Source organism: Heptranchias perlo, unplaced genomic scaffold (assembly GCF_035084215.1).
Source record: "Heptranchias perlo isolate sHepPer1 unplaced genomic scaffold, sHepPer1.hap1 HAP1_SCAFFOLD_263, whole genome shotgun sequence".
Lineage (NCBI taxonomy): Eukaryota > Metazoa > Chordata > Chondrichthyes > Hexanchiformes > Hexanchidae > Heptranchias > Heptranchias perlo.
The window spans coordinates 240,723-267,696 of NW_027139275.1; the positions used below are offsets into that span (position 1 = coordinate 240,723).

The 26,974-nt window shown below is 44.8% G+C and overlaps 1 protein-coding gene and 4 non-coding genes across 5 annotated transcripts in view; 3 read left to right on the forward strand and 2 right to left on the reverse strand.

The window, feature by feature from the left end:
• Nucleotides 1-26,974, forward strand: part of LOC137310548 (zinc finger protein 271-like) — a 342,914-nt gene that overhangs the window by 238,622 nt on the left and 77,318 nt on the right. The gene's annotated exons all lie outside the window — the stretch shown is intronic.
• On the forward strand, nt 4,911-5,004 carry trnay-gua (transfer RNA tyrosine (anticodon GUA)). The gene is made up of 2 exons: nt 4,911-4,947; nt 4,969-5,004. It is a non-coding gene; the product is annotated as a tRNA-Tyr (tRNA).
• On the reverse strand, nt 18,236-18,320 carry trnak-uuu (transfer RNA lysine (anticodon UUU)). The gene is given in 2 exon segments: nt 18,236-18,271; nt 18,284-18,320. It is a non-coding gene; the product is annotated as a tRNA-Lys (tRNA).
• Nucleotides 23,936-24,007, forward strand: trnaw-cca (transfer RNA tryptophan (anticodon CCA)). The gene has a single exon. It is a non-coding gene; the product is annotated as a tRNA-Trp (tRNA).
• Nucleotides 25,589-25,680, reverse strand: trnar-ucu (transfer RNA arginine (anticodon UCU)). The gene is given in 2 exon segments: nt 25,589-25,624; nt 25,644-25,680. It is a non-coding gene; the product is annotated as a tRNA-Arg (tRNA).

Below are 26,974 nucleotides of genomic sequence, written 5' to 3' on the forward strand. Positions count from 1 at the left end.
GATTAATTCAGGACAGACAGCAGGGATTATTGGAGGAAATAACACAGTGTTGGGATAAAATGGATTAATTCAGGACAGACAGCAGGGATTATTGGAGGAAATAACACAGTGTAGGGATAAAATGGATTAATTCAGGACAGACAGCAGGGATTATTGGAGGAAATAACACAGTGTAGGGATAAAATGGATTAATTCAGGACAGACAGCAGGGATTATTGGAGGGAATAACACAGTGTAGGGATGAAATGGATTAATTCAGGACAGACAGCAGGGATTATTGGAGGAAATAACACAGTGTAGGGATAAAATGGATTAATTCAGGACAGACAGCAGGGAATATTGGAGGAAATAACACAGTGTAGGGATAAAATGGATTAATTCAGGACAGACAGCAGGGAATATTGGAGGAAATAACACAGTGTAGGGATAAAATGGATTAATTCAGGACAGACAGCAGGGATTATTGGAGGAAATAACACAGTGTAGGGATAAAATGGATTAATTCAGGACAGACAGCAGGGATTATTGGAGGGAATAACACAGTGTAGGGATAAAATGGATTAATTCAGGACAGACAGCAGGGAATATTGGAGGGAATAACACAGTGTAGGGATAAAATGGATTAATTCAGGACAGACAGCAGGGAATATTGGAGGAAATAACACAGTGTAGGGATAAAATGGATTAATTCAGGACAGACAGCAGGGATTATTGGAGGAAATAACACAGTGTAGGGATAAAATGGATTAATTCAGGACAGACAGCAGGGATTATTGGAGGAAATAACACAGTGTAGGGATGAAATGGATTAATTCAGGACAGACAGCAGGGATTATTGGAGGAAATAACACAGTGTAGGGATAAAATTGATTAATTCAGGACAGACAGCAGGGATTATTGGAGGAAATAACACAGTGTGGGGATAAAATGGATTAATTCAGGACAGACAGCAGGGATTATTGGAGGAAATAACACAGTGTAGGGATAAAATTGATTAATTCAGGACAGACAGCAGGGATTATTGGAGGAAATAACACAGTGTGGGGATAAAATGGATTAATTCAGGACAGACAGCAGGGATTATTGGAGGAAATAACACAATGTAGGGATAAAATGGATTAATTCAGGTCAGACAGCAGGGAATATTGGAGGGAATAACACAGTGTAGGGATAAAATGGATTAATTCAGGACAGACAGCAGGGATTATTGGAGGAAATAACACTGTGTTGTGATAAAATGCAATGGATGTTGTGAAGATGGATTGTTACAAAATGTTTGATCAGATGCCGGACAGGAGGCTTGTTGATCAGATTAAAGCTCACGGTATTACAGGGAGTGGGTCAGTGTGGATGGGAAGTTTGATAAAGGGCAGAGTATTGGTTAATGGATGTTTTTCAGACTGTGGGGATGTAAACAGTGGTGTCCCCCAGGGGCAGTGTTGGGACCATTGCTCTTCTCAATATCGAGCAATGACCTGGGCTTGGGTACAAGGGCATAAGATCAACATTTCCTGACAGCACCAAGATCGGGAGCATTAAGAACTGTGAAGAGGAATGTTAGAAACTTCAGTGTGACATCGGAACATTAGGAACAGGAGTAGGCCATTCAGCCCCTCGAGCCTGTTCCACCATTCAGTGCGATTTGTGTCAGTGACTGTGGGGTTGGTTTATATCAGTGTGGAGGAGATTGGTGTCAGTGACTGTGGGGTTGGTTTATATCAGAGTGGAGGTGATTGGTGTCAGTGACTGTGGGATTGGTTTATATCAGAGTGGAGGAGATTGGTGTCAGTGACTGTGGGGTTGGTTTATATCAGAGTGGAGGAGATTGGTGTCAGTGACTGTGGGGTTGGTTTATATCAGAGTGGAGGAGATTGGTGTCAGTGACTGTGGGGTTGGTTTATATCAGAGTGGAAGAGATTGGTGTCAGTGACTGTGGGGTTGGTTTATATCAGAGTGGAGGAGATTGGTGTCAGTGACTGTGGGGTTGGTTCATATCAGAGTGGAGGTGATTGGTGTCAGTGACTGTGGGGTTGGTTTATATCAAACAGGAGGAGATTGGTGTCAGTGACTGTGATTTTTTTTATCAGACTGGAGGTGATTGGTGTCAGTTTCTTGTTTCAGGAACTGGAATGAACCATTTAGCCCCTGAAGCCCACTCCGCCATTCAATTGGATCAGGACGAATCTGTGCCACAACTCCATTTGCTCTTCTTTGCTCCATGTCCCTTTCACCCCTCACACAACACAAATCTATCAATCTCAATATTGAAAATTTCCTTCGAGCCCCAGCATCCACAGCCTTTCGGGGAAGTGAGTTTGTAATTTCCACTAACCTTTGTTTGAAAAATTGCCACCTTATTTTGCTCGTAAATGACCGAGCTCTAATTTTAAGATTATCAAGAAGGTGGCAGATGGAGTATAATGTGGGGAAATGTGAAAATTATTCACTTTGGTCGGAAGAATAGAAAAGCAGAATATTTTTTTGAAAAGTGAGAGTCTAAGAAATGTTGGTGTTCAGAGGGATTTGGGTGTCCTTGTACACGGATCACAGAAAGTTAATATCCACGTACAGCAAACAATTAGGAAAGCAAATGGTATGTTGGCCTTTATTGCAAGTGTGTTGGAGAATAAGAGTAAGGAAGTCTTGCTGCAATTATATTGGGCCTTGGTGAGACCACACCTGGAGCACTGTGTACAGTTTTGGTCTCCTTACCTGAGGAAGGATATACTTGCCTTAGAAGGGGTGCAACGAAGGTTCACTCAATTGATTCCTGGGATGAGAGGGTTGTTGTATGAGGAGAGATTGAGTAGAATGGCCCGATATTCTCTGGAGTTTAGAAGAATGAGAGGTGATCTCATTGAGGGCTTGACAGGGTAGATGCTGAGAGGAAGTTTCCCCTTCCTGGAGAGTCTAGAATTAGGGAGCAGAGTCTCAGGATAAGGGATCGGCCATGTAGGACTGAGATGAGGAAAAATTTCTTCACTCAGAGGGTTGTCAATATTTGGAATTTTCTACCCCAGAGGGCTGTGGATGCTCAGTCATTGAATATATTCAAGAATGAGATTGAGAGATTTTTGGACACCGAGGGAATCAAAGAATCGGGCAGGAAAGTGGAGTTAAGGTAGAAGATCAGCCATGTTCTTACTGAATGGCAGAGCAGGCTCGAGGGGCCGTATGGCCCACTCCTGCTCCGATTTCTTATGCCCTCTTGTTCTGGATTCCCCTCCAGAAGAAATCATTTCTCTGTATCTACCTTATTGAATCATTTTATTATTTTAAACACCTCGATGAGGTCACATCTCAATGTTCTAAACTCATGGGAATAAAAACCAAGTTTATGCCACCCGTCCTCATAATTTAACCCTTTTAACCCCGGCATCATTCTGGTGAATCTGCACTGTACCTTTTCCAAGGCCGATTTATCTCTCCCTCGGTTCGGTGCCCAGTTCTCCAGGTGGGGTCTGACCAAGGTTCATTACAACTGAAGCATCACTTCTGTATTCCAACCCCACTCGAGATAAAGGTCAACATTCAATTAGACTTGTTGATTATTGTCAAGATTTGTGAGGAATTTGCAAAGGATTCGAGGGGATCTTAGAGTTGGGATTTTTCTTTATTCTGTCCACTCAAGGAGTTTGATAACAGACTTACTCCTTTGAATTTAGTGCTGGATTATTGGGCCTTGATGTGTTTACTTGTTTGTATTTTGTTAAATACATTTGCTGAGTGTATTTAAATTGAAGACGAGATTCCCAGGCCTGATGCTCTATTCACACATCGAAGGTGAGAGAGATGCTGTGGGACACACGATAAGTCCAGTAGCTGAAAGTGATTCACAGACTGGGTTTTGTGTTTAGTGATCCCGGGTACATTACTGATACCTTCCCTGGATCCCAAGGCTGGGAGAGGCACTCGGGAAGGACCGGGGAGCTGGGACTTGGCCATGAGAGTAATTGAAGGGATGAGAACTGAAATAATCTACAGTGAGAAAGGAGAAAAGGCAAAATAATCGGTAATGAGGACATCAATTAGTCTCTTATCTTGAATTCATCAAGTAATTGACCCATTCTGTTTGAAACAAAGTTGATTTATTTGACATCGATCCAGAATATTGAATTTCAGCCCAGTTATTGCGGTTATTAACATCAGCAGAAACAAATCCCAACTTCCAGAATGATGTTCTGCTGCTGAAACCCTCATCCGTGCCTTTGTTTCCCTCCAGACTCGACTATTCCAATGCTCTCCAGGCCCGGCCTCCCACTTTACACCCTCCGTAAACTTAAACCCACAATCTCCAGATCAATAATCAGTCCCATTATTCATTGTGTCACTGGCCCAGGCTGTGGAGAACACGGAGCAGCTCCCACTCCCACAGCACTGCGGTATGAGCAGGTCCCGAGTCAGCCTCAGTCATGAGCACTGGAATCCACGAGTCCGGGTGTGTCAAAGGTGCACGGTGAACAATCACCAAAGTGAAACATTTTTGCCGCTTCCCTTCGATACCTCAGCTGGTCGAGCGACAAGACTGTCGTGGAAAATAAGACAAAGTCATCCTTCCGTCATTTGTTCAATTCCTGCTCGAAGGAGAACGTGTGATTTTGCAATAAGCAGCAATTAGTTCAAGGTCGCTCTCTGAACTTTACAGGCACCTCACAGATTAACATGTTGCCATGAAGGCACAGGACGCCTCTTTTCCTTTCTCAAACCTGAAAACTTTCTGTGTCTGCCCAAACAAGGCTGCTCTGCCTCTGCTCACCAGCAGGGAGCGCTTTTGAGCAGCAACACTTCAAAACACTCAGCTCTCGCTTTCAGGCAAAAGAAGTCTTCGATCAGCACCGGACTCCACGAGTCTGAACGTGTCAACAGGCGCACGGTGAACAATCACCAAAGACAGCACTGTTTATCACTTCCCTTCGATAGCTCAGCTGGTAGAGCGGAGGACTGTAGTGAATAAAACAAAATAAAGTCATCCTTCGGTCGCTGGTTCAATTCCGGCTCGAAGGAGTGAGTGTGATTTTGGAATAAGCAGCAATTACCTCAAGGTCACTCTCTGAACTTCACAGGCAGCTCACAGATTAACATGTTGTCACTCAGGCACAAGACACCTCTTCTCCTTTCCAAAACCAAAAAGCTTTCTGTGTCTGCCCGAGCACGGCTGTTTCACTCGAGCATTTCCCTCTGCTCACCAGCAGGGAGTGCCTTTGAGCAGCAACACTTCAAATCGCCCTCAATTTCAGGCAAAATGGTCTTCGATCAGTCAGTCAGTCAGGGCTCTCGCTGCTCCTCGAGCTCGGGCGGCTGTTGCTTTCCGGTGACCTCGTCTTCCTTCCGAAGGCTCGGGCTCTTCTCAGCATCATTCATGATTACTGTGGCTTCCCGTTCTGCTGTTCCTCACTTGCTGATGCTCGATACCGCCGATTGGAGCAAAGTATTTAATATATTCAGGGAGCGGCAACCCAAGGCAAGATTTCTCTGCTGGTCTTGGAGCAGCTTGAAGGCGAGTGTGAGGCAGGAACTGTGAGAGGCGATTTACAAACAGCAAACGAGGAATTAGCTCAACTGGTGGAGCGCTCACTTGGCATGTGAGAAGTAGCGGGATCGTTGATTATATTCTCCACTCACCGTTTGTCTTGGTGCAATTATACAGAAACAAGAGTGTTGTCAGTGAGTCCATCGCCCATGGACTTCCTAAACTTCACTGTGTGTTTGGGTACAGAGAGATCAAGGGGCAGCAAATCTTTTGATATGCTGCAGTAAACAAAAGTTCTTGATTTTGCGATGCAGCAAAGATGGAAAGATGAAGTGAGAGATGGAAAAAAAGCTTCGTAATCCTTGATGCCTTCTCTGAAGATTAAATTCAGCACCTTCAGATTATGACACTGATGCACTGCTTGCTGCACTGAGAAGGCACTTACCAGGTATGGAGCCAGGCAGCACCACCAAGTAGGACAGCTTGCAAGGTATTGAAGGCCATAAAATTTTGCATATAAAAATCCGAGCCAGGTAGGAATCGAACCTAATGCGTTATCCATTGCACCACTGGCCCAGATTATAACGAATTAGTAGCAGTGGGAGGCAGTGGGCATGGCGGAGGTACTAAATAAATACATTGCATCTGTCTTTCCCAAGGAAGAAGACGCTGCCAGAGTGTCAATGAAGGAAGATGTTGTCGAGATACTGGATTGGCTAAAAATTCATAAAGAGGAGGTACTGGAAAGGCTGGCTGTACTTAAAGTAGATACGTCATCTGGTCCGGATGGGATGCATCCTCGGCTGCTGAGGGAAGTAACGGTGGAAATTGCAGAGGGACTGGCAAAAAACCTCCAAACATCCTTAGATATGGGGGTGATGCCAGAGGACTGGAGAATTGCAAATGTTACACCCCTGTTCAAGAAAGGGTGAAAGAAAAAATCCAGCAACTACTGACCAGTCAGTTTAACCTCGGTCGTGGAGAAAGTTCTCGCAACGATAATCCGGGACAGAATTAGCAGTCACTTGGACAAGGATTAGGGAAAGCCAGCACGGATTTGTTAAAGGCAAATCGTGTTTCATTAAATTGATCCAGTTTTTTGATGAGGTAACAGAGAGCAGATGAGGGCAATGCAGTTAATGTGGTGTGTATGGACTTCGAAAAGGCGTCAGATAAAGTGCCGCATAATGGGTTTGTCATCAAGATTGAAGCCCATGGAATAAAAGGGGCAGGAGCAGCATGGATACAGAATTGGCTAAATAACAGGAAACAGAGTGTAGTGGTGAACGGTTGTTTTTCGGAATGGAGGGAGGTGTACAGTGGTGTTCCCCAGGGGTCGGTGCTGGGACCACTGCTTTCCTTGATATACATTAATGACTTGGACTTGGGGATACAGGGCACAATTTCCAAATTCTTGCTCCCAAAATGCTCCACTTCACTGTCATCTGCATTAAAATTCATCGGCCAATTATACACCCAATTTGCAAGTTTATGAATGTATTTTGTATTTGGTCGCAATCTTCATCAATATTATCCAAACTCCACCCCACCCCGCCAATCTGGTGTCATCTGTAAATTTTGAAATTGTACTTCCGATTCCCGAGTCCAATTCATTGATGTGAATTGTGAACAGTGGTCCCAGAACCAATCCTTGTGGAGCCCCACTTTCCACCTTATACAGTGTGAGTCGCTACAATTAACCCCACTCTCTGTTTTAGAGCAGTCGTCAAGAGAAACTTCTTTACATAGGGAGTAGGCAGTCTGTGGAATTCACTTCCACGGTTAGTGTTTGGGGCACACAGTTCTGTAATGACAAGTGGTCCTCATGTTTTTATCCAAGACAGGCCTCAGCCCAGTCATTTACTCTAAATGCTGGTGCAATAGTTCAAGCTCAGAGGTGCCAGGTATCGGGAGCAGCAGTAGCTGTAAATAAAATCTAAATGTAAGTAAATACCAATATAGTTCATCTTCATCTATTTCTAGTTTAATAACTTATGCTGAATGTGGCCCAGGCCAAGTGCCAGGATATCGGGTCAGGTTCACCATAGGAAATGAGTTTGACATCCCTGAGATAGACAATGTGAACCGGATTACCCTCATCCACTAACCCAGCAACTTCTTCAAAAAACTCAAGCAAGTTTGTAAGACACCATTTTCTTTCCCAGAAGCCGTGTTGAGTATCTCTAATGGCTCCCTCTCTTTCCCCGTGATCATAAACAGCATCTCTGAGGATCCCTTCAAGCATCTTCCCTCTGATCGAGGTCACACTGATGGGCCTGTCATTCCCCGGCTCTGATTTGTCCCCTTTAATGAAAATGGGAACTACATGAGCTCCCTTCCAATCTCAGGGGACAATCCCTGACTCTATTGAGCTGTTGAAGATACAGGCAAGGGGCTCACAGAGCACCTGTCCCATCTCTTTAAACACCCGGGGGTGGATATCATCTGGACCTGGAGCACAATGCATTTTGAGAGTTCATATTTTATCCAAAGTGACATCCCATTCTATTTTAATATTTATGATGTTATTGTTGACAGCACATCCCACAGCTGGAATCTGAGCCTCATCCACAGGAGTGTAGACTGTTGAGAAATAGTCATTCAACAGCTCTGCCATAGCCCGGGAATCTGTCCTGAACTGTCTTTCAGTGGCCCTGAAGCATCTTTAATGGTCTTCTGACTCCTGACGGAGCTGGAAAGACATTTGCTATTATTCTCAGAATTGGGCACCATCTTCTTTTCCAAAGATCTCTGAGCTTCTCTAATGGCTGCTTTTGTCTCCCTCGATTGTGGGTGATATTTGACCCAATTCTCCTGTAAACTGAATTCATCCTGATCCGATCTGGGTTAAATGTAAGACAGTTCGGGGAGTCAGGAATCATTCACCGCTAGACCCACACTGAGAGGTAAAACCCCAGACGGTTCCTTAGTAAGGATTCCTCTGGTACCTCAGCATATCTTTGTCAGCTATCTTACAGTCCACTCCTGGAGGCCCCACTCCCTGAGCCTACAACCTTCAGCAGGGTCAGTGGTGGAGTTCCGCAGTGGGAGTGATCCCAGAATAACTGTCGGGATCGCCCCCACCCTGTGGATGGTCCGGATCGTGTAGTTTTAGTGATCCTGGTGTCTAACACGCACACATCAATAAAACCGGGAATTCTGGAACACACTGCAGGTCCTTCTTTATCTGGAGATCAAATGACTGTTGTATAATTGTACCAGCAGTTAACAGGCTCCTGTGAACTCCTCCCTCTGCTATTTTCATGCAGACTTCAACCCATTTATTTTAAACAGGTTTATTTTAAATGAGTTAACACCTGCCTTAAATGGTAGACTCAGGACTGTCACACAAACAGGTTAAATCTTCATAGAATAATTACCACAGTCATTTTTAGACTGGACACCGCACGGTGACTTTTCTGTCAGTGAAGAGAGACGAGAAAGACCAAAGTGCCGTTTGCCCCTCTCAGTGTGGCCCTGAAGGACTGTGTCCAGGCTGAAGTTCTGTTCCCACCGGACGATCCTCCCCCCAGATTGTCCTTTCTGAGCTCCAGTCAGGTGATGCTAAACACTCAGGTGGGAAAGACCAAAATCTACAACAAGGGTTTAAAATAAAGCTGATTTATTTCACAAATATCCTGAATATTAAACTCCAGCCCAGTTATAGGGGTTATGAACATCAGGAGAAACAAACCCCAACTGTCACAATGAACATGGTTCAGTCCTGGATGGGATTAACAGCAGAATCCAACCGCTGCAGTCATATGTGAACTCGCTGGTGTCTCAGCACGTGTGATGACTGAGTGAATCCCTTCCCACACACGGAGCAGGTGAACAGTCTCTCAACCAATGGGCATGCGTTGATGTGTCAGCAGTTCATTTGTGCTCTTCTCACAGTCACTGAGTTGAAAGGTCACTCAATCGTGTGAACAAGTTGATGTTTCAGAAGGTGGGATGAATTAGTGAATCTCTTCCCACACACGGAGCAGGTGAACAGTCTCTCCCCAGTGTGAGTGCGTCGATGTCTCAGCAGATAATTTCTGATTTTAAATCTTTTCTCACAGTCAGAACATTTGAACGTCTCTCTTCAGTGTGAACTCGCTGGTGTGACAGAAGGAGGGATGACCGAGTGAATCTCTTCTTACACACGGAGCAGGAGAACGGCTTCTCACCAGCGTGGGTGCGTTGGTGTGTCAGCAGGTGGGATGATTGAGTGAATCTCTTCCCACACACAGAGCAGGGGAACGGTCTCTCCCTCGTGTGAACTCGCTGGTGTCTCAGCAGGGTCGATGACCAAGTGAATCCTTTCCCACACACGGAGCAGGTGAACGGCCTCTCCCCAGTGTGGGTGCGTTGGTGTGACAGCAGAATACTTTTGCTTTTAAACCTCTTCTCACAGTCAGAACATTTAAAAGGTCTCTCATCAGAGTGAACTCGCTGGTGTCTCAGCAGGGTGGATGACCGAATGAATCCCTTCCCACACACGGAGCAGGTGAACGGCCTCTCCCCAGTGTGAATGCGTCGATGAGTTTCCAGCTCTGAAGGGTAATTGAATCCCTTCCTACAGTCCCCACATTTCCACGGTTTCTCCGTGGTCCGGGTGTCCTTGTGTCTCTCCAGGTTGGACGATCAGTTGAAGCCTCGTCCACACACAGAACACGTGTACGGTTTCTCCCCACTGTGAATGGTGCGGTGTTTTTTCAGGCTGTGTAACTGGTTAAAGCTCTTTCCACAGTCAGTGCACTGGAACACTCTCACTCGGGTGTGTGTGTCTCGGTGCTTTTCCACTCAAACTGATGTTAGAAATCTTCTCCCACAGATAGAACAGACAAATGTTTCTCTTTCCACATTCAAAGGCCGATGATATTCAGGTCCTGATGAATCGAGTGACTCTGTCAGATCTTGACGTGATCTTTGGTTTGAGTTTCCTGTCTGCAAATCCTCCCCTGTAAAAGGAGTTTAGAAAAGTTATCACTGTAAGTACAGGATGGAAATTCAGATCAGATAACTCTACTTTCTATGGAACATTATTTCTTCTCTCATTCCTCAAAGCTGTAAATCCCCGTCCAACACACTCTCCCTCCTCCCTGTGCTGAAATCCAAACCCATCGCATCATCTTTCAGTGGCCCTCAACCATGAGTGAAAGGGTGAGAGAGGAATGTGAGAGTGAATGTGAGAGAGTGAGAGAGTGAATGTGAGAGTGATTGTGAGAGAGAGTGTGAGTGAGTGTGAGAGAGTGAGTGTGAGTATAGCAGTGGACTCGGTGTGGAAAATGAAGTGGGGCAGGTGGAGCATGTTTCAATGGGGCAGCAGTGATCATAATCTCATTCGGTTCAGAACAGTTATGGAAAAGGACAGGGGACAGTCAAATGTGAAAATTCTTAACTGGAGGAGGACTAATTCCAGTGAGTTAAAAAGGGATCTTGTCCGTGTGGACTGGAATCAAAAATTGGCAGGCAGAACAGGAATTCAACAGTGGGAGGCCTTCAAGGAGGAGTTGGTTCAGGTGCAGAGCAGACAGATTCCCATGAGGAGGAAAGGAACGGCATCCAAAGCCAGAGCTCCCTGGATGACTGAAGATATAGAGATCACCATTTCTCCTTCATTTACAGACTCTCCCTGACTGATCACTGTTTCTCCTTCATTTACAGACGGTCCCTGACCGATCACCATTTCTCCTTCATTTACAAACGTTCGTTGACCGATCACCATTTCTCCTTCATTTACAGACTCTCCCTGACCGATCACCATTTCTCCTTCATTTACAGACGGTCCCTGACCGATCACCATTTCTCCATCATTTACAGAAGCTCCCTGATTGATCACCATTTCTCCTTCATTTACAGACGCTCCCAGACCGATCACCATTTCTCCATCATTTATAGACGCTCCCCGACCGATCACCATTTCTCCTTCATTTACAGACTTTCCCTGACCGATCACCAGTTCTCCTTCATTTACAGACGCTCCCTGACCGATCACCATTTCTCCTTCATTTACAGACTTTCCCTGACCGATCACCATTTCTCCTTCATTTACAGACGCTCCCTGACTGATCACCATTTCTCCTTCATTTATAGATGCTCCCCGACTGATCACCATTTCTCCTTCATTTATAGACGCTCCCTGACCGATCAACATTTCTCCTTCATTTACAGACTTTCCCTGACCGATCACCATTTCACCTTCATTTACAGGCGCTCCCTGACTGATCACCATTTCTGCTTCATTTATAGATGCTCCCCGACTGATCACCATTTCTCCATCATTCACAGACGCTCCCTGAGTGATCACCATTTCTCCTTCATTTACAGATGCTCCCTGACCGATCACCATTTCTCCTTCATTTACAGACGCTCCCTGACCGATCACCATTTCTCCTTCATTCACAGACGCTCCCTGACTGATCCCCATTTCTCCTTCATTTACACACGCTCCCTGACCGATCACCATTTCTCCATCATTTACAGACGCTCCCTGACCGAACACAATTTCTCCAACATTCACAGACGCTCCCTGACCGATCACCATTCTCCTTCATTTACAGACACTCCCTGATTGATCTCCATTTCTCCTTCATTTACAGACGCTCCCTGACCGATCACCATTCTCCTTCATTTAAAGACGCTCCCTGACTGATCTCAATTTCTCCTTCATTTACAGACGCTCCCTGACCGATCACCATTTCTCCTTCATTTACAGACGCTCCCTGACCGATCCCCATTTCTCCTTCATTTACAGACGCTCCCTGACCGATCCCCATTTCCCCTTCATTTCCCGGCGGGTAGTGAGGGGGGGATAATGTTCACTGTTTTATATTCGGGTCTGGGGCCGCACTCGGGGTTTGTAAAGCCTGAGCCTGGGCCTGAGCCCGGACCCGGGCCCCGGGGTTTATTGAGCCTCTTGCTCCGATCCTCTGACCTGCACCGAACGCGCTCCTCCCGCAGCCTCGACTGGCCGCGCATGCTCAGGACACACTGCCCGATAATGAGGCACTACTGCGCCTGCGCTCTGGACTCCACTGATTCAGATAGGGCACAATCTGAACCGCGCTGCATGCTGGGTGATGCAGCCGCCATTGATTCTCTTAATATCAGGCCGAAAAACAAAGACATTGGAAGCAGGGCGAGCGCTTTTGGACCAAGGAAAATGAAATAAACTGAAAGCCCAGCCCTTCGTGCCATTTAAACCGGGACAAACACACAGCATAGAAGCCCCCCCCCACTTTGGTGAACTCCAGATCATATTTTTTTCATTTACATTTATTAATTTCGTTTTATTAATTGTTGCAACTGACGGGTTCAATTAATGTTTATTTTCCAACTGCACCACAGGACCGTCAGTTTCACCATTAACCCCGCCCTGGTGATTAAGGAGATATCCGGACCAATTGGAGCAGCAGGAATTTATCGGAATTTCCAGTAATGAGTGGGGTGCCGCAGCGATCAGTGCTGGGGCCTCAACTATTTACAATATATATTCATGGCTTGGATGAAGGAACAGGGTGTCTTGTGGCCAAATTTGTTGATGATACAAAGAAAGGTGGATAAGCAAGTTGCGATAAGGACACAAATTGTCTGTAAAGAGATATTGACAGGTTAAGCGGATGGGCAAAAAATTGGTGGATGGAATATAATGTGGGAAAATGTGAAGTCATCCCCTTTGGGAGGAAAAATAAAAAAGCAAAATATTATTTGAATGGAGAAATACTACAAAACGCTGCCGTACAGAGGGACCTTGGTGTCCTCCTACATGAAATATAAAAAGTCAACATACAACTGCAGCAGGTAATCCGGAAGACATACGGAATATTGGCCTTTATTTCCAGCAGGATGGAGTATAAAAGCAGGGAAGTCATGCTACAACTCTACAGGGTGCTGGTGAGACCACATCTGGAGTACTGCGTACAGTTCTGGTGACCTTATTTAAGGAAGGTCATACTTGCATTGGAGGCAGTTCAGAGAAGGTTCACGAGGTTGATTACGGCGATGGAAGGGTTGTCTTATGAGGAAAGATTGAACAGGTTTGGTCCATAATTATTGGAGTTTAGAAGAATGAGAGGAGATCTTATTGAAACATACAAGATTCTGAGGGGACTTGACAGGGTAGATGCTGAGAGGATGTTACCCCTCATGGGGGAATCTAAAACTAGGGGGCATAGTCTCAGAATAAGGGGTTGCCCTTTTAAGACGGACATGAGGAGGAATTTCTTCTCCCAGAGGGTTGTGAATCTTTGGAATTCTTTACCCCAAAAAGCTGTGGAGGCTGAGTCATTGAAGACATTCAAGGCTGAGTTCGAAAAAAATTTTGATTCGCAAGGGCGTCAAAGGATATGGGGAAAGGGCGGGAAAGTGGAGTTGAGGTAAACATCAGATCAGCCATGATCTCATGAAATGGTGGAGCAGGCTCGAGGGGCCGAATGGCCGACTCCTGCTCCGATCTCTGACGATCTTATGGTCTTATGGTAAATTGACTGGAGGGATGAGAGAACAGTTGGTCCTCCAACCAATCGGAGTGTGAGAGGGGCGGGAGTTGCGGCACCGAATGGGCGGGTCTGAGCCCAGATGTCCCTCATTGACTGAAGCATCATTTTAAAAAAATAATTTATCTTGAGCTCCAGGAGAAAACACGACCTTTCTGTTGTGGCTTGAAACAGATGAAACCAGATGAGATGGAGCAAACATTTCAACATTTGTTGGAAAAACACATTAATTAAGAATAGCCAACATGGATTATTTGAGATAACTCGAGTATACTGATAAAGGGAATGTAGTGGATGTTGTGTAGATGGATTGTGAAAATGTGTTTGATAAGATGCCGGACAGGAGGCTTGTTGATAAAATTAATACCCACGGTATTAAAAAGAATGGGGCAGTGTGGATAGGAAGTTGTGTAAAGGGCAGAAAACAGAGAGTAGTGGTTAATGGATGTTCTTCAGACTGGAGGGATGTGAACAGTGGTGTCCCCCAGGGTCAGTGTTGGGACCATTGCTCTTCTCAATATAGAGAATGATCTGAGCTTGGGTATGTGGGACACAAGGTGAAAATCTCTAGATGACGCCAACATTGGCAGCGTGGGGAACTGGGAAGAGGAGTCAGTGACTTCATTGTGACGTCCACGGGTTAGTAAATGGGCCAGGTGAAATTTAATGCAGAGAAATGTGACGTTTTGCATTTTGAGAGGAATAAAAATGAGATGAAATGTACACTGAATGGTCAAAGTTTAAAAGTAGACGAGCAGAGAGACTGTTAATTCGACTCATAGAATCAAAGAAATTGATGGCACAGAAAGAGGCCATTCGGCCCATCGTCTCTGTGCCGGCCGAAAAAGAGCTATCCAGCTTAATCCCACTTTCCAGCTCTTGGCCCATAGCCTTGTAGCTTCCGGCAGTTCAAGTATTCTTCAAATGTGATGAGGGTGTCCGCCTCAACCACCCTTTCAGGCAGTCAGTTCCAGACCCCACAACCCTTGGGTGAAATAATTTCTCCTCAGTTCCCCACTAAACTTTCTACCAATCACTTTAAATCTATGCCCCTGGTTATTAACCTCTCTGCTAAGAGAAGTGGGTCCTTCCAATCCACGCTATCTGGGACCCTGATAATTTTGTTCACCTCAATTAAATCTGCCTTCAGTCTCCTCTGTTCCAAAGAAAACAACCCCAGCCTATCCAATCTTTCCTCATAGCTAAAATTCTACAGTCCAGGCAACATCCTTGTAAATCTACCTTGCCTTGTGTATAAAATGTCTGCTATTTGAAAGTCGTGACATTGATCAAAGTCCACGTTAAGTTTTCGTGCCATTTGTGTCATGATTTGGAGAAGATCTGCTGCCTGACACTTTCAATATTGCCGACCTTTAACTGTCGCTCACAGTGTCTGAACAGTCACTGTTATCATTGACCTTTTATGTATCTCCTTGAGCTCCATCTCCTTAACAGCACAAGCTGATCACAGCAATGTTTTCTTCAAATGGAATCCCAATGTGAGAAAATGCAAAATTTCAAAGTGAAGCATCACATGCAGGATTGGAAGGAGAGTGTGAGTGGAGATAATTGGCTTGGATCAGTGATCTCTTGAGCATTAAGACATTCATTATCTGAAAGAAGCACGGAGATGAGATTTTTGTCTATATTTATCAATATAGAAAAGAAGCAGGGCGTTGAGATACTTTTGTCCATTCATCCTGCCATCTACAAAATCCATCACCTCTCAATGCCCAGCATCTTTCGTTCCAACTCCTTGCTCTGCAGGGAAGTCTTGGTTTCATTAATTCTCCGTGTTTTCAGCAAACATCTCATTCACCTCGCAGATCTGGCCGTGTCTTCTACTTATAAGTCATCCCATCGTGTTGACATCATGTTAGCAACTCAAGATAAGCTGCTTTATGTTGATGGAATTAATTCGAGTCAGTTTTCTAGATCAATATGTCGAGGAATCTACAAGGGAACAGGCTATTTTGATCTAGTATTGTGTAATGAAACAGGGTTAATTGGTAATCTTATAGTAAATGATCCTCTGGGGAAGAATGATCATAATATGGTAGAATTTGATATTGAGTTTGAAAGTTTGAGAGTGATGTCATTAAGTCGGAAACTAGGGTCTTAAATTTAAACAAAACCAATAACGTAGTGATGAGGATTGAGTTGGCTAAGGTAGTTTGGGAAATTAGATTTTAAAATATGATGATAGATAAGCAATGGCGAACATTTAAAGAAATCATTTATAATTCCTTAACAAAATTACATTCCTTTGAGGGTTAAAAACTCCACCGGAAAAGTGGTCCAACCTTGGTTAATTGGAGAGATTAATGATATTTTAGGTTAAAAGAGGCTTATAATGTTGCCAAAAAGAATAGTAAGCCTGAGGATTAGGAGAGTTTTAGAAATCAGCAAAGGATGACCAAGAAATTGATAAATATGTATAAAGGAAGAGATTAGCGAAAGTAAACATGGGTCCCTTGGAGACAGAGACAGGAGAATTTATAATGGAGAATAAGGAAATGGCAGAGACGTTAAACAAGTATTTTGTATCTGTCTTCACAGTAGAGAACACAAAAATCATACCAGAAGTATTGGGGAACCAAGGTTTTAATGAGAGTGAGGAACCTAAAGCAATTAAGATTAGTAAATAAAAAGTACTGGAGAAATTAATGGGACTAAAAGCTGACAAATTCATTGGACCTGATGGCCTACATCCTAGGGTTTTAAAAGAGGTGGCTGCAGAGACAGTGGATGCATTGGTTTTATCTTCCACAGTTCCCATGATTCTAGAAAGTTCCCCATGGATTGGAAGGTACCAAATGTAACCCCTCTATTCAAGAAAGGAGGGAGAGAGAAAAGAGGGAACTACAGGCCCTTTAGCCTGACAATAGTAGGAGGGAAATTGCGGGAATCTATTACTAGGGACGTGGTAACAGGGCACTTAGAAAATCATAATATGGTTAGGCACATGCAACAAGTTTTATGAAAGAGAAATCCTGTTTGACAACTCTATTAGAGGTTTTGAGGGTTGAGATAGCAGGGAAGATAAGGGAGAACCAGTGGATGTAGAATATTTGGATTTTCCAAAGGCATTCGATAAGGTGCCACACAAAAGTTTGTTGAACAAGATTAGGGTTCATGGGATTGTGGGTAATATATTAACATGGATTGGGGATTGGTTGACTTACAGAAAACAGAAAGTCGGAATAAACAGGTTATTTTGGGGTTGGCAGGTTGTAACTAGTGGGGTGCCGTGAAGATCAGTGCTTGGGCCTCAGATATTTACAATCTATATTAATGACTTAGATGAGGGGACCGAGTGTAATGTATCCAAGTTTGCTGACGATACAAAACGAGGTGGGAAAGTAAGCTGTGAGGAGGACGCAAAGAGGATGCAAAGTGAAACAGACAGGATAAGTGAGTGGGCTAGAAGTTGGCAAATGAAGTATAAAGTGGGGAAATGTGAGATTATTCACTTTGGTAGGAAGAATAGAAATGCAGAATATCTTTTAAACGGTGAGAGACTACGAAATGTTGGAATTCAGAGGGATTTGTGTGTCCTTGTACACGGATCACAGAAAGTTAACATGCAGGTGCAACAAGCAATTAGGAAAACAAATGGTGTGTTGGCCTTTATTGCGAGGTGGTTGGAGAACAAGGATAAAGAAGTCTTGCTGTAATTATATAGGGCTTTGGTGAGACCGCATCTGGAGTACTGTGTACAGTTTTGATCTCCTTACCTGGGAATGATACACTTGCCTTAGAGTGGGTGCAACAAAGGTTGACTAGATTGATTCCTGGGATGAGAGGTTTGTCCTGTGAGGAGAGATTGAGCAGAATGGGCCGATATTCTCTGGTGTTTACAATGATGAGGTGATCTCATTGAAACATATAAAATTCTTAGAGGGCTTGACAGGGTAGATGCTGGGATGCTGTTTCCCCTCGCTGGAGAGTCTAGAACTAAAGGTTATAATCTCAAGATAAGGGGCCAGTCATTTCGTTCAGAGATTTCTTTGCTGAGATGGTTGTGAACCATTGGAATTCTCTACCCCTGAGGGCTGTGGATGCTGAGCCATTGAATAGATTCAAAACTGATGTGGATAGAATTTTGGACACTCAGGAACTCAAGGGATATGGGGATAGGTCGGGAAAGTGGAGTTGAGGTCGAAGATCAGCGTTATCAAATGGCGGAGCAGGCTCGAGGGACTGAATGGCCAACTCTTGCTCCTTTCGCTGATGTTGGTCCGCTGGAAAAGCAGAACTTGCCAGCTGTTTTAAAACTTTAAGCCTGAACAGGGACTTGAACCCTGGACCCTCAGATCACTACCTGTTTTAAAAGTCTGATGCTCTACCGACTGAGCTATCCAGGCTCGTTGTTTGATTGGTTTCCATCATACAGATTCATGGTGGGACTCTGAATTATCCCTGTCAATGTCGAATTCGGGGGAGTATCTCTTTTATACAATTTTCAGCAACGTGTTGAGGAGAATCCTTGTTTCTGTTGAACATGATGTAAGAAACATGGACAGCGAACTCGTGAGTTTACAATTCTTCTTGTTTGTACAAAATGTCTTGTCATTCGTTAGCAGCAATTAAAAAAAAACACTTTACCCAATGGCTCAAAAGCTGAACTTGTTCCACACGGAAGCTGGAAAAGGCCTCTCGACATTTCAGCCGATCAACAATTGAAAGCTGAATAATTTCACCCGTTACACCGTGACACCAGGCAGCAGATTTGCCTCCCGAATTTTCCCTACACGACACTTCAAACCGATGAATCCCTGCTTCACGGAAAGAAGAATTGTGTGTTTGGTTCTTTAGATTTAAAGATGTCGTGCCGGCCGCTTTACCATTTCAGCTCTCGCCAATCGCCCCCTCTCCCTCCTATAAACAAATAAACTCTCGCCTGCTATTGCAAGACGGGAGGCCCGAGGAGCCTCAGTGCCCACATGGGGACATGAAGAAGTCGATGTGTTATGGAACCGGTTGTACCTTGAACTCCAGTCAAAATGTTTAGAAGGTTCAACTACTTTAGATGGTGCTGGAGCTCACAACCCCAGCATTTCCCGAGTGTATAATTATTGTAGAAATAACGCGCGCTGACCGATTGCTCCACTGGAGCCGCGCACGGTCTGTGTCCCCAATGCTCCCATCAAACAGCTTCATCCTCGGTCTCTCAATTATCACTTCCTGATCTTTCCCACACAGAAGCCTCCAAACAAGAGGCGATTCGTTAAACATCCGCAGTGACCTTTAAAAGCCGTGGAATCTGAAACAAAACCCCAGACGATAAGAACTTTTAATGATATTATTATTATTAACTTAAGGACAATTATTTTCATGCTACTTTGAGGATTTGGGGAAATTGGGAGCTGAAACTAAGAAACTCTCTCTGGGCTGCCGGTGATTGAAGAGATGGGCGGCATTTCATTTGAAAACCGAGGCTCGGAACTTCCTGATGGAGAAGTGTGAGAGAAGATTGTGGTTAGTGGCAGTTGCCGGGGAGATCGAGAGGAGAGGGAGAAAAGTCAAAGTCACAGCTGTGACAGCTCAAGTGCTCCGCTTATCTGTAATATTTAGAAAGTAATGTACAGTACACGGCAAACCGATTTGGTATCAGTTAGCAAAAATATTAAAAGACACGGGTTTAAAGGCGAATTTGTGAAGAGGGAACGGATTTAACCGCCAGACCAAAATCATTCCCCATGAATCTGAAGCATCTTGGGGAAAATGGCAGTGCGAACTGTTCTGTTCATGTCATGACTTGAAAGACCCTCGAATTACCGACAGTATCTTTGAACGAGTTGTGCAGTAAAACCGCGATAGAAGCCGCTTTGCATTCGTCAAACGTGTTGGTGACGATATTGAAACATAGGAACAGGAGTCGGCCATTCAGCCCCTCGTGTCTGCTCCGCCATTAAATAAGATCATGGCTGATCTGTGATCTAACTCCATATACCTGCCTTTGGCCCATATCCCTTAATACCTTTGGTTGCCAAAAAGCTATCTGTCTCACATTTAAATTTAGCAATTGAGCTAGTATCAATTGCCGTTTGCGGAAGAGAGTTCCAAACTTCTACCACCCTTTGTGTGTAGAAATGTTTTCTAATCTCACTCCTGAAAGGTCTGGCTCTAATATTTAGACTGTGCCCCCTACTCCTAGAATCCCCAACCAGCGGAAATAGTTTCTCTCTATCCACCCTATCTGTTCCCCTTAATATCTTATAAACTTCGATCAGATCACCCCTTAACCTTCGAAACTCCAGAGAATACAACCCCAATTTGTGTAATCTCTCCTCGTAACTTAACCCTTGAAGTCCGGGTATCATTCTAGTAAACCTACGCTGCACTCCCTCCAAGGCCATTATGTCCTTCCGAAGGTGCGGTGCCCAGAACTGCTCACAGTACTCCAGGTGCGGTCTAACCATGTTTTTGTATAGCTGCAGCATAACTTCTGCCCCCTTGTACTCTAGTCCTCTCGGTATAAAGGCCAGCATTTCATTAGAATTCTTGATTATTTTCTGCACCTGTTCATGACACTTCAACGGTCTATGTACCTGAACCCCTAAGTCCCTTTGGACATCCACTGTTTTTACCTTTTTACCATTTAGAAAGTACCCTGTTCTCTCCTTTTTTGATCCAAAGTGGATGACCTCACATTTGCGTACATTGAATTCCATTTGTCACAGTTTTGCCCATTCACCTAATCTATCAAAATCCCTTTGTAATTTTATATTTTCATCTACACTGCTTACAATGCCAGCAATCTTTATGTCATCGGCAAACTTAGATATGAGACTTTCTATGCCTTCATCCAAGTCGTTAATAAATATTGTGAATAATTGAGGCCCCAAGACAGATCCCTGCGGGACTCCACTAGTCACATCCTGCCAATGTGAGTACCTACCCATTATCCCTACTCTCTGTCGCCTTTCGCTCAGCCAACTTCCTAACCAAGTCCGTACTTTTCTCTCGATTCCATGGGCTTCTATCTTATCGAACAGTCTCTTACGTGGGAGTTTATCAAATGCCTTTTGGAAGTCCATATAAATAACATCCGTTGACATGCCCCTTACCACTACTTTAGTCACCTCTTCAAAAAAATCAATTGGGGTTGATTAGGGTCGATTTCAATTATTTGAAATCTCACCACGTGACCCGAAAATTGATGGCAAAATCGAGTTTTTCCTGTAAGTCCTGAATTGAAGGGAAAGGCGCAACAAGCAGGTCGGAGAAATGAAGAGCAGAAACTGTGGATGAAACTTGCACGAGTGAAAATCCCTGTATGTTGGAAGACTCAGTCCCCAGTGGTGGAGAGGATTGGGATTTCAAGCTGTCTCACAGCTCACACACACACCATTGGCTCATTTAATCACCATCAACAACTGGAATACATCAACACTTAATTTTCTATACACAAGGAAATACACACCTTTCCTATGCAATTTTTCCGCATAATTTAACCATTTTAGCCCTGGTATCATTCTGGTGAATCTGCGCTGCACCCCCTCCAAGACCAATATATCCTCCCTGAGGTGTGGTGCCTAGAACTGAATGCAGTGCTCCAAATGTGGTCTCAGCAGAGTTTATATAACGATTTGTGCACGTATAACCCCAGGTCCCTCTGTTCCTCCAACCCTTTTAGAATTGTGCCCTCTAGTTTATATTGCCTCTCCTCGTTTTTCCCACCGAAATGCATCACCTCGCATTTTTCCGTGTTAAACTTCATCTGCCACGTGTCTGTCCATGCCACCAGCGTGTCCATATCCTCTTCAAGTCTATCCACCTCACCGTTCTCTACCCTTCCAAGTTTTGTGTCATCTGCAAATTTTGATATTGTACCCTTTACTCCCAAGTCCAAGTCATTAATATCTATCAAGAAAAGTAGTGGTCCCAGCACCGACCCCTATGGAACACCATTGCCCACCTCCCTCCTGTTCGAAAAACAACCATTCACCACAACTCTCTGTTTCCTGTCATTTAGCCAGTGCTGCATCCATGTTGCTATTGCCCCCTGTATTCAATGGGCCGTAATCTTGATAGCACGTCTGCCACGTAGCACTTTATCAAACGCTTTTTGAAAGTCCATATACACCACGTCAACTGCATTGACCTCATCTACCCTCTCTGTTACCTCATCAAACAACTCTATCAAGTTGGTTAAACACGATTGGCCTTTAACAAATCCGTGCTGGAATTCCCTAATCAATCCACACTCGTCCAAGTGACTGTTAATTCTATCCCCGATTATCATTTCCAAAACTTTCCCCATCACCGAGCTTAAACTGACTGGCCTATAGTTGCTGGGTTTATCTTTACACCCTTTTTTTGAACAAGGTTGTAACCTTTGCAATTCTCCAGTCCTCTGGCACCATTCCCATGTCGAAGGATGTCTGGAAGATTATGGCCAGTACCTCTGCAATTTCCCCCTTTACTTCCCTCAGCATCCTCGGGTATATCCCATCCGGATCAGGTGACTTATCTATTTTAAGTACAGCAAGCCTTTCTAGTACCTCTTCTTTCTCATTTTTTAGCCCATCCAGTATCTGAACTATATATTCCTTTATCGAGAATCTGGCAGCATCTTCTTCCTTGGTAAAGAACAATGCAAAGCACTCATTTAGTACCTCTGCCATGCCCACTGCATCCATGAGTAGATCTCCTTTATGGTCCCTAATCGTCCCCGCCCCTCCTCTTACTGCACGTTTACTGTTAACATGTCTGTAGAAGACTTTTTGATTCCCTTTTATGTTTTCCGCTATTCTTATACTCTCTCTTTGCCCCTCTTATTTCCTTTTTCACTTCCCCTCTGAACTTTCTATATTCTCTCTGGTTGGCACTTGTGTTATCAACCTGACACCTGTCATACGATACTTTTTCCCGCTTCATCTTACTCTCTATTTCTCTTATTATCCAGGGAGCTCTGGCTTTAGTTACCCTACCTTTCTACCTCGTTGGAATGTACCTTCTCTATCCCCGAATCATCTTCTTAAAAGGCGCCCACTGTCCAATTATAGTTTTGCCTGACAATCTTTAATTCCAATTTACCGGGGCCAGATCTGATCTCATCCCACTGAAATTGACCCTCCTCCAATTGAGTACTTTTACTTTAGAGTGGACAGAGTCCATTTCCATAGATAGTCTAATCCTTATGATACTGATCGCTGCTCCCTAAATGCTCCCCCACTGACACTTGCTCCACTTGGCCCGCCTCATTCCCTTGCACCAAGTCCAGCAATGCCTCCTTCCTCAGTGGGCCAGAAACGTACTGGTCGAGAAAGTTATCCTGAACACATTTCAAAAATTCTTCCCCTTCTTTGCGCCTTATATTATTGTTATCCCAGTCTATATTAGGATAGTTGAAATCCCCTGTTATCACTACTCTATGGCTTATGCACCTCTCTGTAATTTCCCTGCAAATTTGCTCCTCTATATCCGTCCCACCAGTTGGTGGCCTATAGAATACACCAAGTAGTGTAATCGGACCTCTATTGTTCCTTAACTCGAACTCAGTACCCAGGAGAAATTCCCTCGTTCCTGGGAACTTTGTATTAAGCAGAAGTTAGCAGCAAAAAGTGTTCGTGGTGGGACTGAGAAATGCTGAAACAGCCGGCACCCTGTAAAACAGAGCTCCAAGTATCGGTTTAAATAAAGTCCTGAACTGACAGAGCGGCGGACAGATGAGGATTGAATTAAATCCCAATTCACTGAATCTAAACAAGGTTTAAATAAGTGAATCTGTCAGGAGTGGGATTCCTGAGCTTGTGTGTGAGCTGAAACTGGATCGGTCCCGTTCTGTAAAGACTGAATGGCAGGCAGCTCCCAGACAGGGCTCAGGCCGGGACTGGCAGCTCTCCGCTGGTCACGGCTGGATTGGAGAGCGGGGCTCCTGCGGTGTTGCTGCTGCTGCTTCCACCTCTCCGAGTCCCTGTGGCGGTCGGTACCGATCTCCCTCCTATGGATCCGGCTCCAGGTGGGCGCTGTGGACCTCGTGGCGCAACGGTAGCGCGTCTGACTCCAGATCAGAAGGATGCGTGTTCGAATCACGTCGGGGTCATTGCATTTTCGCAACGTTTCAGTGTCACTCTGTTTTATCGCGGGGCAGTCTTTCAGGGATGGTCTGTTCACTGTGTGTGAAATAATATTTATCACAGAATGAACACACCACAGAAGGAGGCCATTCAACCCATCAATCCCTTACCTGCCTTTTGTAAGACCAATCCCATTAGTCCCATTCCCCGTCCCTTTCCCCGGGGCCCTGCATTTTCCCCTTCAAGTATTTATCAAATTCCTTTTTGAAAGCCACGATTGAATCTGCTTCCACCGCCCTTTCAGGCAGCACATTCCAGATCATAACCATTCGCTGCTTAAAAAAGATTTTCCTCATGTCGCCTTTGGTTCTTTTGCAATCACCTCAAATCTGTGTCCTCTGGTTCTCGACACTTCCGCCAATGGGAACAGCTTCTCTTTATTAACTTTATCTCAACCCTTCATGACTTTGAACACTTCTATCAAATCTCCTCTGAACCTTCTCTGCTCTGAGGAGAACAACCCCAGCACGGGGTAAATGCGGTCAATTAGCTCCAATTTATTTATTTGGGCATTAAATAAAACGTGAAAGACTGGCGAGGCGTTGTGTGAACGGAGCTCACTGCTTTAAGACAATAAATCCAATCACTGCGTGGGCGCTGGGTTCAAATCTCACTACTGATAGAATTTCTGGCAATGTTCATTTTGACCTGTTCGCAGAAAACCCGATTGTCGTGCGATGGAGCAGAGGATGTGAAAGAAGCTGAAAGTGGAAGTGCGGATATTAGTTTCATCACAGTGACTGGACACGTTTCCACAGGTTCGGGCCTCTCACCTTAATATACTTCCCAGCAGAGTGGGTCAGGTGATCAGAGTGACCGGGCTCCAGCGGCGCAATCGGTCAGTGCGCGGTCCTTATCTGACAGGACAGGGTCGGGAAATACCGAGGTTGTTAATTCGAGTTTCACCGAGATCAAACAATCCTTTTCCTTGTGAACATTTCGACCGGAGTTGAAGGTTTGTTCCAAAATGCATCTACTGATTTGAATTGCCATGTGGTTCCTCCGGATTACGCTGTTGCAAAGCAGATGAGATGTTCAGTATTCCTTGTTTACAGGAGGGAGGCTGTGGTTTTGGAGACACAAACTATGATTTTGATCCATCCACAAATCGTGGGATTTAACTGGAGCTTTAAACCAGCGCCTTCGACCGCTCAGCCAGGATACTTTCCAACCTACACTTCAGGAGCTAGTTTTACAGGAATAGAATTACTACAAGCAAGAATTCTACCCCTCCAGCACCAATGCTCACACGGCAGCAGGATGCATGTGTCCAGTGAGAAACCTGTCTGAAGGAACATTCAGTCTGACAGAGCCGGAAGTCCAGCAGATTGACTTTCGGTCTGAGCAGATGATGAGCCTCCTCCTTGAGAGAGTTTCGCCAATTCAGCTCAGAGTGGATTTAGAATCATGAATCTGGGTGTGACTGGAGCCACTTGTGTAAGATGAAGTGTCGGGGGCAGTTTCCCGTCCTTGACGGACATTAATGATCCTGTTGCGGTTTTGCTGCAAAATTTCACTTCCCAGCTCCCGATCCGTGAAGTAAAATCCAACTCTGGTGGGACTCGAACCCACAACCTTTGAATATCCCCTTCAATTATTAAGTAGAAGTCCAACACGCTGTCCATTGCGCCACAGAGTCAGTTATCGAGTTTGAAGGAGAGCGGGGATCCTGTGCTGTGGTTGAGGCGGTCAGGCTGCTCCTGCTTCCGCCTCTCACATTCCGAGAGCCGCGGCGGCAGTCTGCACCGATCGCCCTCCAATGGATCCGGCTCCAGCCGCTTGTTGTGGGCCTGGTGCAAGAACAGTCGCGTCTGACTCCACATCAGAAGGCTGCGTGTTTTGAACCAGGTTGAAATCACAGCATTTTCACTGTGGCTCAGGGTCCTGCCGCCGTGTTGACCGATACTCTGTATCTCTCCCTGTGTTTACCGATACTCTGTATCTCTCCCTGTGTTTACCGATACTCTGTATCTCTCGCTGTGTTTACCGATACTCTGTATCTCTCTGTGTGTTTACCGATACTCTGTATCTCTCGCTGTGTTTACCGATACTCTGTATCTCTCGCTGTGTTTACCGATACTCTGTATCTCTCGCTGTGTTTACCGATACTCTGTATCTCTCGCTGTGTTTACCGATACTCTGTATCTCCCGCTGTGTTTACCGATACTCTGCAACTCTCCCTGTGTTTACCGATACTCTGTATCTCTCGCTGTGTTTACCGATACTCTGTATCTCTCGCTGTGATTACCGATACTCTGTATCTCTCCCTGTGTTTTCCGATACTCTGTATCTCTCGCTGTGTTTACCGATACTCTGTATCTCTCGCTGTGTTTATCGATACTCTGTATCTCTCGCTGTGTTTACCGATACTCTGTATCTCTCTGTGTGTTTACCGATACTCTGTATCTCCCGCTGTGTTTACCGATACTCTGTATCTCTCGCTGTGTTTACCGATACTCTGTATCTCTCGCTGTGTTTACCGATACTCTGTATCTCTCGATGTGTTTACCGATACTCTGTATCTCTCGCTGTGTTTACCGATACTCTGTATCTCTCGCTGTGTTTATCGATACTCTGTATCTCTCGCTGTGTTTACCGATACTCTGTATCTCTCTGTGTGTTTACCGATACTCTGTATCTCTCGATGTGTTTACCGATACTCTGTATCTCTCGCTGTGTTTACCGATACTCTGTATCTCTCGCTGTGTTTACCGATACTCTGTATCTCTCGCTGTGTTTACCGATACTCTGTATCTCTCGCTGTGTTTACCGATACTCTGTATCTCTCGCTGTGTTTACCGATACTCTGTATCTCTCGATGTGTTTACCGATACTCTGTATCTCTCGCTGTGTTTACCGATACTCTGTATCTCTCGCTGTGTTTACCGATACTCTGTATCTCTCGCTGTGTTTACCGATACTCTGCAACTCTC